General features: G+C 56.5%; 1 protein-coding gene across 1 annotated transcript in view; it reads right to left on the bottom strand.

Moving 5' to 3' along the window:
* COBL (cordon-bleu WH2 repeat protein) overlaps positions 1 to 7,139 on the bottom strand; it is a 154,444-nt gene that overhangs the window by 25,113 nt on the left and 122,192 nt on the right. The gene's annotated exons all lie outside the window — the stretch shown is intronic.

Raw genomic sequence — 7,139 nt, 5'->3', positions numbered from 1 at the left:
GGTGACAATTTCTGAGTGACATAAAGGTACAGAGGCCTGAGGCCCGTCCTGCAGGTCCTCCTGTGTGCCCCAGTCCCCACACTCAGCCTGAGGGTGGCCATGGGGCCAGCGGCGTGGGGACCCCAGCCTGACACCCAGAGGCATCTGGGGACTGAAGGAGGAGCCCGCCCCACCCCACCGCCACCCCGTCCTGCTCCGAGCCCCGAACAAGCCCTCCCGTCTGGGCGAAACAAGCGAGTGGCTCTGGTAAGCTTCCAACTCCCTTCTAGGTCCAGAATTCTATCATTCTTTGAAACACCAAGTCAAAATACAGGACATAAATATGCCTTTGACAACTGACTGGTGACTCACTGGGAGCCTGAAAAGGCACCAACCATACCGCCTGTCTCCTTCCCGCTGCTTCTGGTGGCTCTATGGGGAAAGTCGTTATTTCTGAGCTGATGAATGTGCTGGCGCGTTGGCTCTTAAGGCGTGAACGACCTTTTTGAACTAGAAAGTATTACCCTGTGATCTTTGCAAATGTGAGAAACACACTTCATTTGTCTTTACCAGAAGCCTCATATGGATTCGTGATTAAATTCGCTTCCCCAGGAACCGCCACAGAGCGTCAGGAAAAGCAAGCTCCGTGACACGATGCCACGGTCCGCCCGCTCCGCGACACGATGCCATGGTGCCAAGTGCCGTCGCCTCCCAGCGAGAGCTTGGGGAGGAAGCACCAAGTTGACGCTACGCAGTCCTCGGGCTGAAAGCTCAATCTTTTCTTAAAAAAAATCTTGAATGTAAACGAAAGGTCTCACGTCCTATGACATCGCTTACTCGCTGTTCATTACTCAAGGAAATTTCTCCAGTCGTTTCAGCATGTTTTACGGCCCAGAGACAGAACGTGTCACAGACAGAACCCTTCTTCACCTCACGGTGACGCCTGCGGTTCCCATGTGCCAGCCACGGCCGGCGAGAATCGTCTGTCCTTCATCTCGGCCTGCCTGGGTTTAGCTCCCCGTGCTCCGGGCGCTGGGAAGAAAGGGGAAACAAGTCGGGCACAGGGACCGTGCCCTGGCACCAGCGGGCGTGATGCACGCCGGTCACGTTTTCCATCTACACCCTTAAATAATTTCGAACAACTCTGTAGCCTTCCTACATTTTTAATTGACACCAGAAAATTTCCATCGTGAGTTCAACTGGTTGCAATAGATATCATTTCTACTGCATTACAAATACTAATTTTTAAGTTTCCTCATTTTTAAAAATGTAATAAAAGTAATCTGAATACGATCATATCGTGATGCTCAGAACCTTCAACGTGAAAGGAACAAGCAAGTTCTTCTGTGAACGGGTAGTTTGAGCGCGTCTTGGCTTCTCGACATGAATTCTGTCTCAGAATGTAACACACAGAAATTAAAACTTTGTTTTAATTTCCTCTCGTTATAACAGGGTCAACTCTTTTTTTCTCTACTAGGTGGTTACCACTGTGATAATTAATAGGACACGACCAATTAAAACATGCACAAATAGTTTAGAAATCTGGACATCTGTCACACAGAAAGGTAAAATGTCATTGGAAATGCATCTCATTATGTGCTAAATGAGATTTTTCCCCCCAATTCTTTCTTTTAAAGTGACTGGATTACTTATTGCTAGACCGAGGCAGGGTTTGGCATAAATGCAGCTCACGTTCTTCATTCTTATCAATATTAAGCACCAGGGAGCCTTGTTCATATGAGTAAGGAGAGGTCAATGAAGAGTTTTGTAAGTGACATCACTTCACTCATTTTTTTCAAAACCTTTCTTCTGCTATATGCTCCTAACCTTTCACAAAACTTAGGCTTCAATGAGACTCAAAGTCACATGTCTAAAAGTTGGTCACAGAGCTAGGGAGACCAGCCTCGACAAGTCACCTGGGGCCAAGAAGCGCTCGTCAGCACAGAGCGAGAGTGAGTCTCGGGCTCATTGTCCCCTCCGCGCAGCCTCGGCCCCCTCGGCTGCACTGGCCAATCTGGTCATTGCTGCCATGTGAATCATCTGTATAAATCGCCTGGTGTTTGGGACCAATCGAGTAGCACAGACTGTGAAGATGGCTTATGCAAACTGTGACCTGGGTCTGGACTAAGGTATAAAACATATTTTTAATGTATGTGAAAAGACGCTCTCCCAGATCTTTGTTCCAGAAAATTGTAGTAGTCACGAAATGATAACATGTCAACAAAAGTGAGAGAAGCTCAGTGACTTAGAACTACGCTTGTGTACGGTGGTCTTCTGAGACACGCGCACTTCCACACACCCACACAGCAAACGCGAAAAAGCCACTCGGACTCGGCACAGAGTGGTTAGCATAACAGTAACAGCAAGTCACACGGCACTTGTCTCCGAGGTACCTGAGCCCGAGCCCAGCCACCCCAGAAACGCACACTTGCTGGTAACGGTGGCGAGACAGATCAAGGTCAGAAACTTGCATAGAGCGTTCTCAGCTTCGTCCGCAGCCAACAGACCACACGGCCAGTAGCTGGAACGTTTCACACGCAAACCATCTGTCTCACTCCCAATGACAGGGCCCCAAATAACGTGGCTCTCTTGGCCAGAAAGCTCTCACCCCAGCAAAACTCGCCGGCACCCAAAATGACCTCACAGGCGATGCCGAGGCTCCAGCCTCCGTTTCCAGCACCTGCCACGGGGGCTCTGAGTGGCGTGTCGTCCCCTTGGGGAGTCAGCACCCAGCTTATCCTGCATCCCAGAAGGGGCAGCCAGCCCCACCCCCTCTGCCGCCCGCTCAGGGTTAGGGAGCCCCACGAACACTGTGTTCTCCCAGAGTTTTCCTGAGGATTCTTTTGAGTTTTAAAATAAAGTATGTGTGTTTTCTTCCTCGTGGGCAGAAAGTTAGAAAAACACAAACAGCTGGGAAGGAAAGACTCACTCGCCTTCGAGATGAGTTTACGTTTGGTTTCTTTTCCTTCCGGTTTTCACTTGTTTTAGCTTTTAGGGCCCACACGCAGTTTCTTAGATACGTGATAAAATCGGACACGCCACCTGTCCGTGCCCTTGCTTTATGCTCTGCTGACCAGACACTGTGTCTCTCCTCCGTCTTGGTATCACGGGAACACTTACGATGCCGATTCGCCGACGGCCGGAGCGAGGTCATCCTGCGGTGACGTCGTCTTCGGCGAGAGAGGAAAGACCAGAAGCAGGGGCCGGCTGCGGGCTGCAGGTCAGACTACGGCCGGGCAGCGGGCCGCGCCTGGGCGCCGACGGCAAGTCTGCTGCTTCTCCGACCCGTTACCATCTGCGGGCGGACGCCATTGCCTCCGGCACGGTCTCTCCAGAACCCGGCGACTCTCGGAACTAACCCGATGGCGTGGGGTTCAGAATCTGCAGCTGGAGGCCCCGAGCAGCGGCTCTCACGTTTGGCCTCCTTGCTCACCCTCTCATGCGGTGGACCTGGCTGCGTAGCCCCAAGCCCAACTCGGATGCCACCCATCTGCGCCAAAGAGCAGCCACACTGGGGCGCTCCCTGGGGGGGCCAGGCGAGGGCGGACCTTCTCTGGGCTCCGATGTCGGAAGCGCAGGCCTTCGGGGATGAGGGAGACTGTGATCACCCTAATCCTGCCTGTGCCCGAGGCCAAGGAGATAGGGCGGCTGAGAGAGGTTATCGCTCTTGTCGAGTTGGGTGAGTTTCCTGAACAGCCCTGAGCTGCCTCCCTCCACTTGGGCCCCTTACGGCCAAACAGCCTCAGAAATGGCCGGTCCTTAAGATGGTCATTGAGCTGTGGGCAGGGGAAGTCTGGATGTGATGATGCGGACACCATTTTCGTCGGAGTGAGCGACGGCTATGAAAAATGTGATGTCTTCCCCTGTAAGGTTCTTGGGGGGTGATCCGGGAACACACAGCGGATGCTTCGGGCGTGCTGGGGATGCTCTTCCTTTTCCGTGGGCCGTGGAGCAGGCAGCTGCCCGTGGGTGTGGCCGGGGTGGCCGCTGCCCTGGGCCCGTCTGCTCTCTGCTGCAGCCCGATTCCCTTTGGTAAAGCCGAGCCGGTCCCACGTTTGAGGACAAGGGCTGACTTTTCCCTTAGGTGAACCTCTGCCAACACAGCCCTGGGCAAGTCCGGGATGGCCACCGTTAAAGCTGGGGAAGCGTGTTCCCCGCACATGTTCCCCAGCTGTCCTCCTGGTGAGGTGGGTGTCCACACGGTCACGCCCCGAGTGAGCATGTCTGCCAGGAAAACGCGCCCCTTCTCTCCCCCAAACACCGCATGGGGCGGGGGCGAGGAGCCCGTGAAGCCTCCGGGTGGGACCCGCTCAACGACAGGCACGCTCGGCCCCCCGGTGCCTCTGCTTCGGAACGCTACACACCGGGCGGCTCGGGGCTCTGGGGCGTCCGCGTTCCCTCAAGGGCGGGGGTGGGGGGACGGGCGGGGGGCACGGTGCTGGTGCTCCTGTGCTGCTCTGGTTTCCCTGCCCCCAAGGACAGGAGGGTAGGTGTCCCCTGGGCTGGCTTTCCAGCAGGATCTGCACGCACGGCCCCACGGTGCGACGCCCCTGGCCCAGCTCCCTCCTCCTGAGAACAGGGACAGAGGAATGGAGGTCACCTTCAGGGCAGTTTCCGGGTGGTCCTCTCCGGGGGCTGGCAGAGTGGACAGCCACGCCCCCCCTTGCAGAGCACACGGCCCTCCAGCTGTGTCCCCCACAGCCAGCGACCGTCCTGGCGAGCCAGGCGTGTTTCTTTCTGAACCGTCGTCTACACAACACTGACACGCGCGTCGGGGGGAATAGTAAAGAGGGTTCGAACAGCCCTCAAGGTTTCAAAGCCCCGTTACCTTTCTCATGCTTGGAACTTGCTCTGAGTAGGACATCGCTTAGCAGCGGTCTGCTCGGTGGCTGTAAGCTGACGCTGGGTCTCCCAGAGGACACCCGACGGGGTGACAGTGACACAGCAGACCCGGTGAGGGCCTTTGAGCGACACGACCCACTCGTCTTGCTCGCCAGTGGGACCGGTAGAAAATGGCGCAGACCCTCGCTTGAGGTGCAGCTGCCGTCCGAAGCCTCCGTAATCCCCAGCTCTTGGCCAGAACCTTGAGTCACAGTGTCACCGCAGGGCCCAGGTGGCCCGGCACTCGGCTGTCTGCTGAGACCTGGAGGAGGCTGCCGGTGAGCAATGGTGGACGCCAAAGTAGCCCAGGGGCGGCCAGTGCCAGCGCCTCGGCCAACCCCAGCCAGCTGGAGAGCAGCCCGCCGGCCATGGAGACACCAGACAACCCCACGGCCTGTTTGCTTCTGGTTTCGTCACCACACGAGACGCAGCCACCTGCTGTGGGGCAAGGGCTGGAGAACACGGTCTCCTCCTCCTCGGCCAGGGGCGCGGTGTGATGCATCCTCGGAGGCAGCACTGAGCCTGGCTGGCAGCAGGCGCTCCGTCCTGGGCGAGGCGGTGGCCCATGCGGGCCCCTGGGGACCCAGCTCGGCCGCGCTAGAGGTGGCCAGGTCCCAAGGTACCTGCTGGGGAGCACAGACACCGGTGGGGAGCTCTGAAGCTCACACGGAAGCAAGGACCATGGTGTTCTCACTGACCCTGTAGGGGACCAGGCTTCACATGACCCAGCAGCCACTTACAGATGGAGCGAGGGGACATGCCACCCTTGGTGTGCCCCAAAGGAGTTGGGCACAGTGCAGAGCAGGCACTTGGCTTTCGTGAGCTGTAAAAGGACCCATTTTATGAAGTTTCCTCAAAGACGATGTGTACAGTCATTTAAAACCCTCAGATAGAGGAGGAAGACAAAACAGTCCTGCATCATTTGTGAACAAGTAAAGAACAAAATCCACGTTTTAAGGCTTATTTGACCGTTTAAAACAAATGGCTTGAGTTACTTCATCTCTCCAGTTTGCCTAGAGCAGGGGACCCAGCGGACAGGCCCACAGGGGCCGTGGGACGTCGTGGGGGGACATGTGCGAGAGACGGAGCTGAGGCCAGCTGTGGGGACAGGGCAGCCAGGAGTGTATGTCCGTCTACATGGAGTGCTCCCGGCTGCGTCCCGGGCACACGCGGTCTAGACGTCAGCAGACGTGGTCGGACTCGCTCAGCGTCCAGGTACCTTGGGAGATGGACCCGACTGAGGTCGTACGCGGAGATCCCGCCCGTGCTGGCGATTGGTCCGTGGTGCAGGCTGCAGCCAGTGGGTGCATGGCAGCCCCCGGGCCGCGGTCGTGGGTTTGGAGCCTTCGCACGAGTGGATCTGGGTTAAGAGCCTCCCCGGCCTCTAGACTCTCAGGAACCTATGCACATGTCCTTGTGGGGTAAGCCAGCTCGAGCTGCAGGCAAAAGCACACTGAGTCCCCGGCACCCCACCCACGGGCTTACCTCCGAAACAATCAAAAGCTGCGTCTCAGAGATTTCTACGCTCACGCTCACTGCGGCACGAGTCACAGCAGCCAGGAGGTGGAAGCGACCCAATGCCTAGCGACAGACTAACTGAATAAGCAAACGTGGGTTGCACAGGTGATGGAACGTCATTCAGCCTTAAAAAAGGAAGAGCTTCCCGTGACGCTACACAATGAATAAGCCTCGAGGACAAAAGTGAGTGAAGTGAGACAGTCACAAAGAGACGGATCCTCTGCCTGCGGGAGGTGCTCGCAGGTCCACAGATGCAGACAGCAGACGGTGCGGGCCAGGCCTGGGCGAGCTCCTCTTCAGTGGCGTAAAGCTCTGGACTGGCACAGCGATCGAGCTCTGGAGGTCCGTTTCCCCACAGTGTGACTGTGCTTGATGTCACTGAGCTGTATACTTAAGAATGGTTACAATCTTAAATGTTGTTTTTTTTTAAATCGCAAAAGATGGCCGAGCTTGCTGATTCGGCGGTTTATTGAAACAACTGAAGAAGCCTGCACGGCTGAGAAAAACTGTCTGAGCACAGCACAGGGGCCGCCTCCGCCCTGCTGCCCGTAAAGACCACGACACTGTCCCCGGCCACCGGTCAACGCGGTCAACACGAGGGCACCGCCCCTCACAGGCCCCGGGAGTGGGGAGATGCCAGCGACGTGTGGATTCTGTGACAGAATCCCTCGCAGCAGGACTGCGTGAGTGCCGCTGACTTCAGGAGTGGCATCGAGAAGCTGGCACACGCCCACTGTCTTCACAGCAGCCTCAAACACACA

The sequence above is a fragment of the Pteropus vampyrus genome, unplaced genomic scaffold, assembly GCF_000151845.1.
Source record: "Pteropus vampyrus isolate Shadow unplaced genomic scaffold, Pvam_2.0 Scaffold308, whole genome shotgun sequence".
Classification (NCBI taxonomy): Eukaryota; Metazoa; Chordata; class Mammalia; order Chiroptera; family Pteropodidae; genus Pteropus; species Pteropus vampyrus.
The sequence above is the reverse complement of the archived record's forward strand: the minus strand, read 5'-3'. Positions and strand labels throughout refer to the sequence as shown.